The sequence below is a fragment of the Loxodonta africana genome, chromosome 24, assembly GCF_030014295.1.
Source record: "Loxodonta africana isolate mLoxAfr1 chromosome 24, mLoxAfr1.hap2, whole genome shotgun sequence".
Classification (NCBI taxonomy): domain Eukaryota; kingdom Metazoa; phylum Chordata; class Mammalia; order Proboscidea; family Elephantidae; genus Loxodonta; species Loxodonta africana.
The window spans coordinates 56224301-56242356 of record NC_087365.1 but is presented as its reverse complement, the minus strand read 5'-3'; the positions used below and the strand labels follow the sequence as shown (position 1 = coordinate 56242356).

The following is an 18056-nucleotide window of genomic DNA, read 5'->3' as shown; positions in this document are numbered from 1 at the left end:
CTATATATTTTTCTAAGAGCTCTACCATTTTTACTCTTTCTTTTAGGTCTGTGATTCATTTTGAATTGGTATTTGTATATGACATGAGACAGTGGGTTCAGCTTCATTATTTTTAACCACCACCACAATCAGGATAGAGACCAGTTTCATCAACTCAAAGTCTCTCTTCTGTAATCCCTTCATACAAAATCCTTGCCACCCTCCCTGGCAAGCACAGATCTGTTCTCCGTGATTGGAGCTTCGTGTCTCTGAGAATGTTGTATAAATGAAGAACACAGTATGTATTCTCCTGAGACTGTGGAAGAAAAGGTATCTTTCCCTTTTGGCAACAGGGAAAATCCAATTTAATTTTTTATTTACACTTACAATTTAAACACCATTTCCATGCACGAAAGTACACCTGCTTTGTAGAACCCCAACTGGCGTGTTACAGAAGGGACTAGCCTAGCCCAGTTCTCAATCAGGGTCCCAGAAAAAAGGCCAAGAAGCCAGGCTCCAACCTGAGTGAGGCTTCCATTCCCCATGAGCAGGGTGAGAGTTTACTACTGACTTTGAGACCTTTGACAAGAAGAAAATGACGACAGAGGAAAGCGCTGGAGTTGAGTGTAACGGGTCCACTGAGACTTCAGGAGCCTCTTTGCTTTCCTGGTCTGTTTTCCATAAGGAAAATGAGGCTGACCACAGGGGTGCGGGGCAGCACGAGGCCAGGCCTATATGGCGCTCACGGCTGGTGGGGTATATGTTACGGCCTAACCCCAGGGAACCGTGCTCTGCTTCAGCAGAAAGAGTCAGGTCAATAGCCACCTTTCCAGCCAGCGCCCTGGACGGGACATGCACGCCAACCGGAAGCGCCTTTTACGTAACGTCGCGCGCCGGGGGGCGGTGTCCGGAAGGCGTCGGCGAAAGCGTTTGAGTGTAGCGTTTGAGCAAGCCCGGGCGGAGACTTCCTTCGGGACCTGCTAGGGCTTGATGAATGAGTATTTTAAAAAGAAACGGAAGAGGCTGTCGCCCCAGCGGCTGTTGTCCGGGTCCGTGACCCGCGTGGCTCAGAAGCCGCTCCTGTGACGGCCAATGGGAGCCGCAGGCCGCGAGGATTCTGGGGACTGTAGTTCTGGGGGAGTCCCGTGGCCGATGAGTGGAGGGACCGAGCGAGGCCCTCAGGGTCCCCGACCCCCGGGCGTCTTTTCCCCGCGGTAAGGAGGGTCGGGAAGGGTTGGGCCTAGCGTTAGGGCCCGAGGTGGAGCTCGGCGGGAGGGGAGAGGGCCCGGCGGCGGGCGGGGGCTGCGCTCGGCGGTTCGGCTTCTTCGGTTCCGGACGCTCCATTTTAGGAGAAGGGGGCGCGGCTCTAGACGCGCTTTTGGGGCGAGGAAGTTGAGTAAATAAGACCCAACCTTGAATTCTTGAGTTGTAGAGCGCTCTGCGGACTTCATGCGTACGGGTTGGGCCTGGGACGAGAGTGACTTGGAACTTGGAATTTCCTTTTTGAAAGGAGTGGGATTAGTCTGGGACAAACAATTCCCGAATAGAGAGGGCTGCTCCGGGTGTCATCCCTGGGGTTATTTGTGCTGTGGGATGAGTTCAGCCAGGGGCACGGAGACTAACATTCCCTGTCTCTGGGGGCGCGGCGAGGATTATAAAACCCCATGTTTGGGGGAGGAGGAGAGCGCTTCCTTGGTCCTGCATTTCCAGGTCATGGTTGGCATCCAGGACTCATCGTGCATGTCAAGGTTTATTTATTTTTGTTGGGGGCTGGAGACGTCCCAGGAGGTAGTTGAGAGGGGCCTGGAGGAGTCGTGTCTCAGGACGTGCTGCGCCTTGGTTTATTGTGGGGGTAGGCGTGATTGGAGGTGAGCTTAATAACGGTATAATACTCCTGGGGGCTCATGGGAGAGTGTATGGGATCTGGGGTCCCTGGGGCTTTTAGGGGATGGAGGAGTTTTTTTCCTGTGACCGACAGCGAAACGTACTCTGGTGGTGGTGAACTGCAGGGCAGGCAGTTTTTTTTCTGAGTGGGGGCAGGTCATCTTCTCAGAGATCTGCTCTCCCAGTGTTCGTTGGGTGGCAGGCCTGGGCCCACTCTACTTTGTGCCGAGATATCCAGTTGTAGTGTAGGTGTCTATTTGGCTGATTCCACCTTCCCTTGTCTACTTTGGCCTCAAGCCTTGGAGCTCAGCTGATCCCCTCTGGTTTGGGGCTGTAGTGGGGTTAGGTAGGGCGGAAACATCTGAGGGCTGTTGGCTGACTATCCAGATCACATCCAGCATCTCTGGTGCTGTCCTGATATCAGGACTTTAATGTTTCATTAAGGACAGACTTTAAACCTACTTAGAATAGAACAATGAAACTTATGAATAATTTTGTTTCATCTACATTCTCTCAACCGTGTGTGTGGATACACTGAGAATTGTTACATCCCTCAGGGTTCATCACTGCTGACATTATTACTGGCCTCCCTGGCTAAAAATGTGGCACTCCACAGCTAGAGTTCAAATTTAGGTTAGGTTAGTTTTGTTACCTTGTACCAGAAGCACAACCTTTCTGTGCCTCAGTTTACCATAAGCTCTAACTCATGGGACTCTTGGGAGATAAACTTGTATAATGTCTGGAGTTGTTTCTGGTATGTAGTAAGAGTTTAGTAAGTATTAACTGTTTAAAGTAATAATACAACTTGTGGCCTTGAGGCACAAAAAGGATGAATTCCCTAATCAGTATTAGCTTAATGTTTGTGCACTTTTCTCTTCTGTGACAGACCTGAGATGTTTGTTTGTTTTTGATGAAGAGGAAGCCTCCTCATTTGAAACTTGAGATTTCCTAGCCTGACATGCGGGGACAGAAAGAGAAAGTCATTATGCTCACACTGCCGTTCTCATTCCCAAGTCCACCTCACACCGCTGCCTGTCCTGAGAGGACCCTGTAGAAAAAGAGAGGACTCCTGGCTCCTGTCAGACTCCTTCTGGGTGGGTACCACCCACCTTTCACTACAGTGTGTCTTCTGCTCCATGTGAATGTCCTTTGTGCGTCCTTGACATTTTGTGCCCTGCAGTATCCTTTCTGAGGCTCAGAGGCCCAGCCTCCTTTCCCACCATCCAGGCCTGTTCTAAGGAGAAGGGCCTGTTCAAGGTGTATTACCCCAGACCTGTGGTCTCATTTAGGTTACCACCATTCTTGCCCCAGCAGCATTTTATCCTGGTAGCTGGATTCCCAGGTCTGTGCTAGCTGCTGTGAAAATAAAAATAATAGTTGTTGTCATTTATTGGCAGTTGTTCTTTGCCGGACGCTGTACCTTACCATCAGCGTGACATTCGATTCCTTCAGCCAACTTAAAAGTTAGTAATCAAAATTCCCATTTCACAGAAGAAGTAGCAGCACATTACAGGAGTAAAAATGATTGCAGTGTGGCTGGGGTCAGGATGGTGAGCTTCATAAGTTATGCACAGTGCTAATCTTGTTTCATCCAGTACCACCAACCACCATGTTTTGTTTTCTTTGCTAGGGTATTTGGAAGCAAGTCCAGACATCATACCATTTCATCTGTAAATACGGTAGTATGCATTTCCAAGAGGTAAGGATTGTTTTTTGAAAGTATAACTAGAATATTCTTACTATAGTCAACAAAATTAACAGTAATTCCATAATACCTTAATACCTAGTTAGTTTTGAATTTTTTCAATTTGTTCTAAAGATGTCATTTTACAGTTCAAACCTAATCTGTCAACAGGAAGAAGCATTTATGGATAGGAGCATCTGGAATTCAGCAAGGTGAATTTTCCCTTTCACTTCTTTTTCTTTTTACCTACTGCTGATCTTTGTTAATGGCTGCAACTTCCACACCTTGTCAGAAACTGGAGCACTGAGTCCTTCTTACCTCCTTGTTATTTCAGATTTCTCATCCATCTGATTAGTTACTGAGTCCTCTCAATTCTGCCTTGACGGGTATGCCCTTCTGTTCTTCCCCTCCCGTCGTCTCTACTTCTGCACTACTCAGATTTTCATCTCTTCTCCACATTTCATTTACCCTTCACCCTGCCTTTTGAGTTGTTCCTCTGAGTCAAAAATGATTAAGCCACTCACCTACTAAAGGCCATTTCTTATTGCCTACCTGTGATGCTGCCCAAACTCAGTAATTAATAGTGATGATTCCTTCCTTTTAGGTAGTTCCGGGTGTTTTTTGGTCTCCTGGCTTGTAGACAATCCTCACACATCATTTTCCCACCACATGTGTGTTGTGTCTGTTCTGCTTTTTTTATAACTCAGAATTGATTAGGTCTAGGACTCAATCTATTATGGTATAACAGACTGACTCACTGATAACATTAGAATGCCTTGGAAGGTGATTGCATTATGTTACAGCGCATGTGAGCTATTTACATTGGATTACATCCACAGGTACAGGAATTAGGGCGACAACGCATATTTTAGGTCGGGGGTGGAGAACATAATTCATAACATTTACTCATTAGCTTTAAAAGGAAACTAGTTCAGATGGCTTTTCTGCCTTTACCGAATTCCCTCTTAAGCCATTTTTATGTGTTTATTCTCCTGACTCCCTCTGTACTGGGTCATCCCAGTTAATTGTGTAACTCTGCTGAAGGCCAAAACTTGTATCAAGCAATCCTTTCTACATATTGCTGTCTCCTGATTCTGCTAGCTGCCCGCACAACCTTTAGACCTGGGGTTGGTAAAGATCACTCATCTGTCAGTTTATAGTACTATGAGGCTTGCGTGTTGCTGTGATGCTGGAAGCTGTGCCACCAGTATTTCAGATACCAGCAGGGTCAGACATGCTGAACAGGTTTCAGTGGCTCTTCCAGACTAAGACTAGGAAAAAAAATCTGGTGGCCTACTTTGGAAATAATTGGCCAATGAAAACTTATGAATAACAGTGGAACATTTCCTGATACAGTGCTGGGAGATGAGCCCCTCGGGTTGGAAGGCACTCATAAAACAACTGGGGAAGATCTACCTCCTCAAAGTAGAGTCAGTCTTAATGACGTGGGTGGAGTCAAGCTTTCAGGACCTTTGTTAGCCGATGTGGCACTATTCAGAAGGAGAAGAAATGGCTCCAAACATCCACTAATAATTGGACTGTGGAATGTACGAAGTATGAATCTAGCAGAATTGGAAGTGGTCAAAAATGAAATGGAATGCGTAAAAATCGATATCCCAGGCATTAGTGAACTGAAATAGATTGGTCCTGGCCATTTTGAGTCAGACGATAATACGGTCTACTGGAAAAAATAAAGAGGAACGACGTAGCATTCATCCTCAAAAAGAACACTTCAAGATCTATCCTGAAGTATAATGCTGTCAGTAGTAGGATAATATCCATGTGTCTACATGTATCTGTACATATATATAACTGTTGCTGTTGAGTCGATTCTGCCTTTTAGTGACCATATAGAATAGAATAGAACTGCCCTATACAGTTTCCAAGGAGCACCTGGTAGATTCAAACTGCCAGTCTTTTGGTTAGCAGCTGTAGCTCTTAACCACTACACCACCAGGTTTCCAATTAATACGACTATTATTCAAATTGCACACCAACCACTAAAGCCTGAGTTGAGGAAATTGAAGATTTTTCCCCAACTTCTGCAGTCTGAAATTGATTAAACGTGCAGTCAGAGCTCATTGATAGCCTTGGTAGTTACTGGTGATTAGAATGCAGAAGTTGGAAACAAGAAGAATTAGTAGTTGAAAAACATGGCCTTGGTAATACAAATGACACTGGAGATTGCATTATAGAGTTTTGTAAGACCAATGACTTATTGCAAATACCTTTTTCAGCAACATACACTGCAACCTTACGTGTGAACCTAACCAAATAGAATACATAGGAATCAATTTAACTACATCTTTGGAAAGAGGCGATGGAGAACATCAGTATTATCAGTCAGTACAAGGTCAGGGGCCACCTGTGGAACAGACCATCAATTGCTCGTATGCAAGTTCAAGGTGAAACCAAGAAAATTAAGTGCACGAGAACCAAACTACAACTTTCAGTATATCCCAACTGAATTTAAGACTATCTCAAGAATAGATGTGATATGTTGAACACTAACGACAGAAGACCAAATGAGTTGCAGAATGACGTACGGACATTATGTATGCAGAAAGCAAAATGTCGTTAAAAAGACAAAACAGAAAGAAAAGATCAAAATGGATATCAGAATTGACTCTGAAACTTGCTTTTGAACATCGATAGCTAAAGCGAACGGAAGAAATGATGAAGTAAAAGAGCTGAACAGAAGATTTAAAAGGGCAACTCGCGAAGACAGAGTATTATAATGAAATAATACTTTATAACCAAAAGGAAAGAACACGCTCGACATTTCTCAAGTGGAAAAAGCTGAAGAAAAAAGTTCAAGCTTCCAGTTACAATTTTAGGGATTCTATGAGCAAAATACTGAACAACGCAGGAAGCATCAAAATAAGGTGGAAGGAATAGAGTTAGTGTACCAAAAAGATTTGGTTGATGTTCAGCCATTTCAGGTGGTAGCATATGATCAAGAACTGATGGTACTGAAAGAAAAAGTCGATTTGCACTGAAGAAACCTTGGAAAAAACAAGGCTTCAGGAATTGACAGAATACCAGTTGAGATGTTTCAACAAATGAATGAAGCACTGGAAGTGTTCAGTTGTCTATGCCAAGAAATTTACAAGACTACTTCCTGGCCACCCAGTGGGAAAAGATCCATGTTTGTGCCTATCCCAAAGAAAGATGATCCAACATAATGAGAAAATTATTAAATAGTATCGTTAATATCACATGCAAATAAAATTTTGCTGAAGATAACACAAAAACTAATGCAGGAGTACATTGACAGGGAACTTCTAGAAATTCAAGCTGGATTCAGAAGCAGATGTGGAATGAGGAACATCCTTGTTGATGTCAGATGGATCTTGTCTGAAAGCAGAGCATACTAGAAAGATGCTTACTTTCTAGTATGCTCTGCTTTCTGTTTAATTGACTATGCAGAGGTATTTGACTGTGTGGATCATAACAAATTATGGATAACATTGTGAAGAATGGAAATTCCAGAACAGTTAACTAACTATGAAGAGCTTGTACATAGACCAACAGGCAGTCATTTGAACAGAACAAGGGGATACTGCATGGTTTAAAGTCAGAAAAGGTGTGCGTCAGGGTTGTATCATTTCACTATACCTATTCAATCTGTATGCTGAGCAAATAATCCGAGAAGCTGGACTATATGAAGAATGGGGCATCAGGATTAGAGGAAGGCTCATTAACTATCTGTGCTATGCAGATGACACAACCTTGCTTGCTGAAAGTGAAGAGGACTTGAAGCACTTACTTATGAAGATCAAAGACCACAGCCTTCAGTATGGATTACACATCAACATAAAACAAAAATCCTCACAGTTGGGCCAATAGGCAACATCACGATAAGTGGAGAAAAGGTTGAAGTTGTCAAGGATTTAATTTTGCTTGGATCCACAATCAACAGCCATGGAAGCAGCAGTCAAAAAATCAAATGCTGCATTGTGTTGGGCAAGTCTGCTGCAAAAGACCTCTTTAAAGTGTTGAAAAGCAAAGATGTCACCTTGAAGACATAGGTGCACCTGATCCAAGCCACGTGTTTTCAGTTACCTGTGCATGTGAAAGCTGGCTGATGAATAAAGAAAACTGAAGAATTGATGCCTTTGAATTGTGGTGTTGGGGAAGAATGTGGAATATACCACGGACTGCCAAAAGAACAAACGAATCTGTCTTGGAAGAAGTACAACCAGAGTACTCCTTCAAAGGATGTCTCACATACTTTGGACATGTGGTCAGGAGGAATCAGTCCCTGGAGAAGAACATCATCCCTGGTAAAGTAGAGGGTCAGCAAAAAGGAAGATCCTCAATGAGATGTGGCTGCAACAGTGGGCTTAAGCATAACGATTGTGAGGATGGTGCAGGACTGGCCAGTGTTTCGTTCTGTTGTACCTGGGGTCACTATGAAACGGAACTGACTCAATGGTACTAACAACAGGAACATAAACACATGGAATCACATAACAAGAAGCAGTCCAAATCTGCAGGTAAAAAAAAGAAAACCCTTAGATAATTTAGGAAAAGGAGGAAAATGGTTTCTTATGAATTAAAACATCAGCAGTATTCCCTCATAGTAATCCTTTAGTCCACTGAGTCCTATACAGTTAAATTTCTGTTCCACATGACTCTGGATCAGCTGTAATCTGTAAACTGATCAGTTTCTACACAAGAGTTCTGGAAATCTTGATGCAGTCTAGTAGTATCCATGTTTAAAATATCACAGTCCTTTTCAAAAGTCCAGTATAGTCTATCTTTTGTTGAAATATTTTGCTCAAGCATTTTTAGTGAGCCAGCAAAGTAAAAACTTACCTGCAGGTGACAAAACTTAATATAGCCATGATAACTTGTAGTAATAATACTTCTTAAAAGTGAAAGAATTGATGAGAACTAATTACAAAAGTAGTGCAAAGCCAAATAAAGTCAATTAAAAAAAAAAACTTTGGACAAAAATATTTCTAAACATAGCAACCTTACTTTCAAAGACCTTTATATATAATAAACTTGAGATGTAATACCATTGAGTCAGGATATACCAAGAATATACCAAGATTATCAAGTCTCTAAACATCTGAATAGTAATGATAGACTGCATGGGTAAATGATGTGAATTCCATGGTTAAACCATTGGCTTTGACAATGTAGATTCAAAAGAAGTAAAGTTGTGAACATGTTGGCAATTAAGAAAATAAATAATAAAATTATGACATAGTATTATGTACTGGTTTTCTGATATCAGGCGAACACCACTGATATAATTTGTAACTCAAAGAAAATGTGGCACTTCTGATTTGACAGCACATTTCATTTAACTTATAACACATTAAATAAACCCTTTAAAAAACAAAAACAAAAAAAATTTTTTTTTTCTTTTAGCACCTTTTCCTTTTTAAAGCAGATTACATCTTTTGTGGCTTTCCACAAACTTTCAAAGTTCTCAGGAGTTTATTGTATGTCAGTGAGAAGCAATATTTTGAGTTACTTAATTAAATACCTTAAAGGTAAAAATGTTAGCTTTTCTCAAAATCATGTGTCCCAGTTTTTGACTCAGGAATTTTATTGTAATGAGAGGCCAAACCCTTGCCTTCGAAGCAGATTGCACAAATAATACATTAACTCTTCAACCCAGTAATTAAAGAAATTTTGTTATTTTAAAAAGAAACCCAGCTCTTTGCTTTATATGCTATTTAACATCAAAAGTTCTTAAAAATCTCATGAATTAATCCATCAAATCTTAGCCAGTCAGATAAAAACTTTGACCATATCAAATAAATTCCCTTATTAAGAAACCGTTTAAATTTCTTGTCCTTGTAACATATCTCTTATAGTACTGAATACAGTCATGGCCAGACCGAGATATCTGTATGTATTTTCTTTGTGGCATGAAAAGGAAGAGCCTATAGACTTCAATTATAATGAATATAACTCTTTTTAGTATCAGTAAATTACCCAAAAATGTTGAAATAAAGTTTGTTTAAACTGTATTTTCACTCAGTCCTTTTCAATTTCCTTTAATTTTCAATTTAACCTTAGATTTTTTTGACTTTTTGTTTGTTTGTTTTTGGAATCAAAATGTCTCCATTCCATCTTGCCATTTCATTCCAGGTGTGTCTCACTGTCATTTCTATGTTTTGGCCTCTTTGAAATCGTCTTCAATAGAGGGAACTTGTTTACAGTTCTTTTATGGTGAGGATCTACCCAGTTTTTGATAACTATATGAAGACAGCCTTTTTTTTTTTTTTTAATTTCAATGTCCATGTTATTTATCTTATTTTCTTTTGTCTTAAAAGGACTTCACTTAGTTGGGAGCGGTCCCGTGGAGCTGCATGGCTTCAGAGGCTGGAGGCCGGGGAGGCCTGATGCTGCTGCCCTCCCTCTCATTTGATTCATCATTAAAGACAAGAATAGGTCGTGTCAATTGTTTACATGTGTTTAAGTTGGCCGAAGTAGTTTGAAAGACAAAAGAAACCAAATTCTTGCCCTTTTATTCTTACCTATTCTCTTGGTAAACAGTTTTGTATTCTCTTTATCGTAACTACCAAAGCCCTTTAGCAGCTTTGTAAATGATTCATCAGTTCTTGGCTAGCCATTTTTTCCTGTAGTCTTGTCCTTTGCTTCCATTTTTCCATTCTGGAACTACTAGTTTTACTTTACAACAAAGTTACTTTTAAGTTACTTAAAAAGGTTTTGCTTTTAAGATTGCCATAGTGTAGAATATAAAAGCCTTTGTCAGAATGCGTTCCCTTTCATTAATTCCTGGAAATATTTGGACTATTAAATTTAAGTGTTTATTTCATATTAAACCAGTAAGTTCTTTGAGCAAATATTATATTCTAACTTAATAATACCATCTGGAGGTAGGAAATTATTATATCTTCATAACCCAGTCTTTTGCATGCTTTATTGGATCCTTTAGAGATACAATTTTAGAGTAATTTGTCCTTCAAGCCCTGTTATACAAATCAAAATAAACAGTGCATGCTTTATCGTTGAACTTTTCAAATAGACCTATTTATATCAGGGTTTCTCAGAGTAGCTACTGAAAGCCCAGATCATGAGAGGTGCAAGAGACAGTTTTTCTTGGAAGAGAAAAAAACCTGTATTTAAGACTGCCTCATGAAAAACAGCAACTGCCAGCCATGGCCACCAACTTGATACAGGACAGAAACTCAGACACAACATTCTAGACTAGAGGCAAACTCTCAGAACAAAAAGAAACAGAAAAACCACAGAAATTCACTGACCTGTGAGGCCAGCTCAAAAACCAGGCTTCTACAATACCATGCAATACAGGAACCCAGTTCCGTAAAATATATACAGCAATTCTTTGGTAAGATCAACTCAAATAAACAGAAAAGTCAGGTCCTAGATAAATTAACTTGCCACAGTCTCAAGATGGAAGGGTTTTATTTGGACCCTTGGACTAAAACTGAGCATTGAGCAGAGTTCTCAAAACAGCAATGCAAACAGGAACTCATCTTCCCAATGTTATCACTAAAATTCTAAATTTCTCCTATTATATTCAGCTTATAGTATTTTGAACATGTGTTCTAAACTGGTCAGATTCAAAATGACCAATACCAGTCCATTTCAGCTCACTAATGCCTGGGGTATCGACCTTTATGACTTCCATTCATTTTTGACAATTTCCAATTTTCTAAGATTCATGATTCATACATTCCAGGTTCCAACTATTAATAGATACTTGCAGCTGTTTTTTCTCAGTTTGAGTCACACCATATCATCAAAGGTCCTGAAAGATTAACTCCATACATGCCATTAAAGTCGACTCTACTTTGAGGAAACAGTTCTTCCTCAGTCATCTTTTGAGTGCCTTCCAATCTGAGGGGCTCATCTTCTGGCGCTATATCAGACAATGTTCCGCAGCTATTCATAAGGTTTTCACTGGCTGGTTCTTTTCAAAAGTAGACTGTTGGGTCCTTCTTCGTAGTCTGTCTTAGTCTGGAAGTTCAACTGAAACCTGTCTGCCATGGGTGACCCTGTTGGTATTTGAAAATCGGTGGCATAGCTTCCAGCATCACAGCAACACACCAGCTCCCACAGCGTAACAAACAGATACATGGAACCAGGGATATCATTGCTGATGTCAAATGGATCCTGGCTGAAAGCAGAGAATACCAGAAAGATGTTTACCTGTATTTTTTTGACTATGCAAAGGCATTTGACTGTGTGGATCATAACAAATTATGGATAACACTGCGGCATATGGGAATTCCCGAACACTTAATTGTTCTCCTGAGGAATCTCTACATAAATTAAGAGGCAGTTGTTCAAACAGATCTAGGGGATACTGCATGGTTTAAAATCAGGAAAGGTGTGCGTCAGGGTTGTACCCTTTCACCACACTATTCAGTCTGTATGCTGAGCTAATAATCTGTTCTGATTGAACGCACCTATCGACAAAGAACATTCTAAACTGGTGTCCTGGTAGGAGAAATCCAGTCTCATTTATCAAATATATTTAAAAATTTGGTTGAAACTTTGGTTTCCCAGAGTCAAATAAAATTTCTAGTACGCATCTGTCATAGGATTTGGACGGTGTTGTGTTTCACAGAGTGCTTCTGTTGTAGGAGAGTTGTCTTGCAGCTAGCGGGAAGCCTAATGCTTTGGCCATCTCATGTCTCAGCTTACCCTTTCGTGGGTGTCTTTCTGTTGGTGGCGAGCACCCTAAAGGCTTTTAAGATGCTTGAACCTGTACCCGCATTTTGTTGTGGCTTGAGAGCTCTGGGATTCCTTTGTAACAACCATACAATACCTGGTTTCATTCCTTCTTAACTGTCAAAGAAAATCTTTTGCAGTGTTAAGTAATTCTGAGCCCATCCAAGGAATAGAGGTAATACAGGGAAGATCCTCTACATCTGTATAAGGACTAATTTTAAAAGGTATTTCAGACAAAGGTTTGTCAGCCGATCTTGTTGGAAAGAAAGGGAGCTCAGATAAAGTGTTGGCATAGGCAGATGGTGGCAAAGAAGGAATCAAAGGAGTAGCTGTTGGCAATGGTGTGGAGGGGATAGGGTCTGAATTTTGATATTGTAATTTTTTATTTTCTTTAGTAAATTTAAAAATAGTATCCTGCAGCAAAGCGACCCTGGTGGCATAGTGGTTAAGAGCTATGGCTGCTAATCAAAAGGTCCACCAGGCACTCCGTGGAAACCATATGGGGCAGTCCTACTCTGTCCTGTTGCTATGAGTCGGAATTGACTCAACGGCAACAGGTTTGATTTTTGATTTTTTAATGTCTTCTGGATGCCTCCAAGTAACAGTCCGAATAGGCAACCCATTCAGATTGGTCGATTCAGGAGCCTTGATTTTCTAGTTTACTACACAGAAAAACCAATTTTGAAAGTTCAGTAGAACCCCAGAGTGGGCACTGATTTTCCAGACTGTCTTTTTTAGGGTCATGCCAGCCAGATGAAAACACACACCTTGAAGGACCAAGGTGTTTGTTCATATAGTGGGCAGGAGTGCCATAGGGTGACTCTAATTTGCCCTTAGGACATTCCCATTTTTCCAGAAATCTAGTGAACTACCTTGCAAGGCCAGAGAAAACAGATCTGGACAGAAATAGGTCCTTCAATAAAGCTCGAGCTTTCAGTGCAAAGAGAGCAGAGCTTGGATTTGAGAAGTTGTTTGCCTGTCGACGATTCTCAAGAGCTTGTGAATGGGGAAAGCCTAAACGCCTGGGCTTGTACCAGGACATAAATGCTCGATTCCTCATGTGTTGCTTCAAGCAACACAGCTTTAATGTCCCACTTCTGACGCCAGAAATGTCAAGTAACAAAATCCAACAATCTTTTAGGAATGAAAGAAGAGATTTATAGAGGAAGAGTAAGAGCTGCAACTAGGCAACACTACAAAGTGCTCCAGTGAATTGTGGCAAAGCGCTGGCTTTATATTAAGTACAGCAGGGGTGGCGTGCCTGGAGATTCATGACTGGGACCACAGCGTTTGCAAACTATTCATCTTTCTTTCTTAGAAGCCTAACGTATTTTCAGACGTTTTCTGCAAAGGTCCGTGCACCTTTTTTCTGGGAAAAGGCTCAAACTACCCAGGCCCTTTCTCCCTCCTCCTCCCCCTTTATTTTTACAAGGGTACTTCAAGTTAATCTCTCATTGAGAGCCTCACCTGACCACCTCTAGATTTTTAGGGTTTGCTAAGAAAGCATCTATTCTTTGTGTGCTGAGTTAGGTTTTCCTTGGTCAGTATTTCTACCTGTTCCCTTAGGGTATGGCAAGTGTAGGAACTATATTCTTTATTTTTCTGTCCTGGGCGTGGCCACAGGTGCCAGCATATTGAAGTCCCACTCATTAGTGGGGACTTGGCTGAATGAGAGTGGGTTCATGGGCCTGGGACCTTGTAGCATGTTTTATTATTCATGGACAATTTGTCCCCCCACCTTGGGTGCCTCTCCCTGTTAGAATATAGCCCTACCTTGTGCTGAATTCAAGAGCGACTAACTGTATGACTTGTTCTGCCAGTGAACTGCAGGCAGAAGTGTTACAGGGTAGAATTTCTAACAGCCTGTATGTGGCGCAGTGAGTTCCTTTACGTGGCCTTTTGTCTTGTTTTTTTTGGGGAAAACAACTTGGGGGATTTTCCACCTAATGCCTTAGGAGTGTTGCCTCTGCCGTAGTTCTTTGGAGAAACAGCTTAGTGGAGGGGGCTCCCAGCTTATTTTCGCCTCAGGGCGTTTGTTTCACTTTCCCAGGGGATTCCCTGAGTTGATTGACATTTCCTAAATAAGCTGTAAACAGCATGATGGTTTGATACTTTGGCCTGGACTGATGATTAATAATACCTGAGTTGAGTGACATAGGTAATTGAGAATAGGTGTCTCTGGTCTGGTGAGGGATACCCTGCCTTCTAAGGGATAAGGATCAGGATATATAGGTGGGTGAAAAGCAGAGGTTTTTGAAGTCTCCTGGTAGAGAAATGCTGGCTGAAAGCTGAGCTGACAGAGGCAGCAGAGCCATGAGGGAGATGAATGGCCCTGAAGCTGCTACACTGGTTATGAGCTGAGCCATCTACCTGTAGAGAGGCTTGATGGCAGAGAACGGTCTGCAGAGCTGAGCAGGCTGTTACGCTGGGTGTGAGCTGGGCCAGTTAGCAGCAGAGAGCAGAGACGCCCTGACGGCAGGGAGGCCCAGAGAGCAGGACTGTCCTAGGTCCTGATGGAGAAGTCTAACAGTGGGGAGCATTTTGTCTTCCAAGGGTCGTCCTGTCGGGAAGCTGTCCTGATCAGGCAACTGCATCCTGAGTTGTCTCCTGTCCCTTCCTGGTTGTATCCTATTCTGAGTTGTCTCCAGAGTTGTATCCCAATAAATCACTTAACTGTAAGTACAGCTCATGGGTTCTGGGAGACATTGCAGTGAATTACCGAACCCAACAGGGTAAAGAAGAGTGCTGAAGAGAGGGGGAGTGGCGGGCGTCAAGATGATGGCCTGGGACAGCAGCTTGGAGAAGGTGGAAATCTGGCATGTGTTTAACCGCCACCTCATAGGAACCAGCTTTGTGCTGACTTTTTGTTCATGAAATTATTCATTTACTGTGTGTGGTTCTTCATCTTTCATTTCCTTCTTTCACTCCCTTTCTCTGACATTCCCACTGGCCATGTTCCAAGTAGGGGTGAACTGTTGGCCTTGACCTGGAATGAAAATAACATTGAGCACAGTTGCAACTAATACATGATAGACATGAAGCCTGAGTGAGAAACAGACCTTTATTACTTTAAGCCACTGATATTGCGAGAGGTTGTTTCTTACTGCAGAATAACACAGCCCATGCTAAACAATACAGACCATTTCCTCCACTTCACTCTCAAGGTCTTGGCTTCTTTAGGGTGAGTTTTGAACCCTGTGGACATCTGGTCACTGCTTTTTCATGCAGTCATTTTTTCAGTGGACATTATCTTAGACATTGGTGAATGAATAAGAATCTTGCATTCTAGGCTTGGCACCAGCATTTGATGGCTGTATGGCCTTAGGGACAAGTAAACCAACTTCTTAATGCCTCAGTTTTTTTCTCTGTCAGTTGGAAATAGTAGTGATATCTTCATCTTGGCCATGTTGTGAAGATTAAGGGAACTCTGTTTAGTACAGCACCTGGTTTATAAATGTTTGCTGCTGATAGAGTTATTGCAGAGAAAAGGAGAGCTGTATTTATCAGGTCAGGCTAAGTTGTGCTGCAGTAACACATGACCCAAAAACTCACAGTCATCTAACCTTAAACATAACCCTCTCCCTCACCCCTCATAGGTTGGCTTTGGCTCTACACCGTGACCTTTTCCAGCAGAACCAAGGCTGAAGGAGAGCCCCTTTTGGGAACATGTTTCTCTCATGGCAGAGGAAAAAGAACAAGAGAGATGGTGGAGTCCTGCAATGCTTAGAAATCCCACTATCACTTTCACTCACATGCATTGCCCAAGGCAAGTCACAAGGTCAAGCCGGAGGTCAGGGGCAGGGAAGTATAACCCTTTTTTGAGAAACAGATAGTAGGGGAAAATGATAAAATCTGCCAGAGAGGCCTATTTTATCCTAATCACCAGGATTAGCAAAATGATAGAGAGAGATTTCAGTTTACAAGAAGCTCACATTCTAGTAAAAGCAGTCATTTAAGTAGAAAAATTGTAATAGTTTGACTAAGGTGACATATCTAGGTTGGACAGAAGATGGAGTAAGTAGCTCTGTTTGCAGTGTTGGCAAATGACTCACGAGATCATCTTAGGGGAGCTCTAGCTAGCCTTAAAGGGGTCCTAGGCAGCAGTAAGGAGTCCTTGGGTAGCACATACAGTTAAGCTCTTGACTACTAGCTGAAAGGTTGACAGTTGATACCCACCCAGAGGCACCAAGGAAGATAGGCCTGGCAATCTGCTTCTGAAAAGTCAGAGCCTTGAAAACTGTATTGAACAGTTCTACTCTGGAAACATGAGGTCACCATGAATTGAAGACTCAGTGGCAGCTAACTACAGCAACAATACGGCAGTAGGATTGTAGTTATGTGGGCTAAGACCCTGGCCAGGATGTGTAAGGAGCTTCTGAAGGTGGCATAGCTCCTAACACTACATGCGATCTCTGAACCACATACGTGAAGGACTTCAATAGGGTCATATAGCATGTTATTGTTGTTAAGTGCTGTTGAGTCAGTTCCAGCGCATAGCAACTCTATACAACAGAATGAAACCACCTGATCCTGCACCATCCTCACAATCATTATTCTTGAGCCCGTGGTTGCAGTCATTGTGTTAGTCCATCTCGTTGAGGGTCTTCCTCTTTTTCCTTGACCCTGTACCAAGCATGATATCCTTGTCCAGGGACTTATCCCTCCTGATAACATGTCCAAAGTATGTGAGACAAAGTCTTGCCATCCCCTCACATCCAAGGAGTACTCTGGCTATATTTCTTCCAAGACAGACTTGTTTTTTGTTTTGGCAGCCCATGGTGTATTCAGTATTCTTCACCAACACCATAATTCAAAGATATCTATTCTTTCTTTCTTATTCCTTGTCCAACATTCACATGCATATGAGGTGATTGAAAATATCACGTCTTGGGTCAGGTCCATCTTAGTCCTCAAAGTGACGCCTTTGCTTTTTCACACCTAAAAGAGGTTTTTTTGCAGCAGATTTGCCCGAAGCAATATGTCTTTGACTTCCTGACTGCTGCTTGCATGGGCATTGATTGTGGATCCAAGTAAAATGAAATCCTTGAGACAACATCAATCTTTTCTCCATTTATCATGATGTTGCTTATTGATCCATTAGTGAGGGTTTTGTTTTTTTTACGTTGAGGTATAATCTGTGCTGAAAGCTGTAGCCTTTGATCTTCAGTAAGTGCTTCAAGTTCTCTTTGCTTTCAGCAAGAAATGTTGCAGATTGTTATATCGCAGATTGTTGATGACTCTTCCACCAATCCTGATGCTGTGTTCGTCATATTGTGCAGATTCTCGGATTATTTGCTCAGCATACACATTGAATAAGTATGTGAGAGGATGCAACTGTGATGCACACATTTCTTGATTTTAAACCATGCAGTATCCCCTTGCTCTGTTCGAGCGACTGCCTCTTAGACTATGTATGTGTTCCAAATGAGCACAATTAAGTGTTCTGGAATTCCCATTCGTCTCAATATTATCCATAATTTGTTGTGTTCTACACAGTCGAATGCCTTTGCATAGACAATAAAACACAGGTAAACATCACTCTGGTATTCTCTGCTTTCAGACAAGATTTGACATCAGAAATGATATCCCTTGCTCCATGCCTTCTCAATCTGGCTTGAACCACTGGCAGTTCCTGTCGATGTACTGCCACAACCACTTTTGAATGATCTTCAGCAAAATTTTACTTGTGTGTGATATTAATGATATTGTTTTATAATTTCCGTATTCTGTTGGATCACCTTTCTTTGGACTGGGCACTGTCATGGATTAAATTGTGTCCCCCAAAAATATGTGTTTGGCTACATGATTCCCAGTATTGTAT

General features: G+C 41.8%; 1 pseudogene; it reads left to right on the top strand.

Annotated features, from left to right (window-relative positions):
* Nucleotides 1-883: 883 nt before the first annotated feature.
* Nucleotides 884-18056, top strand: part of LOC100675801 (zinc finger protein 343-like) — a 42304-nt pseudogene continuing 25131 nt past the window's right edge.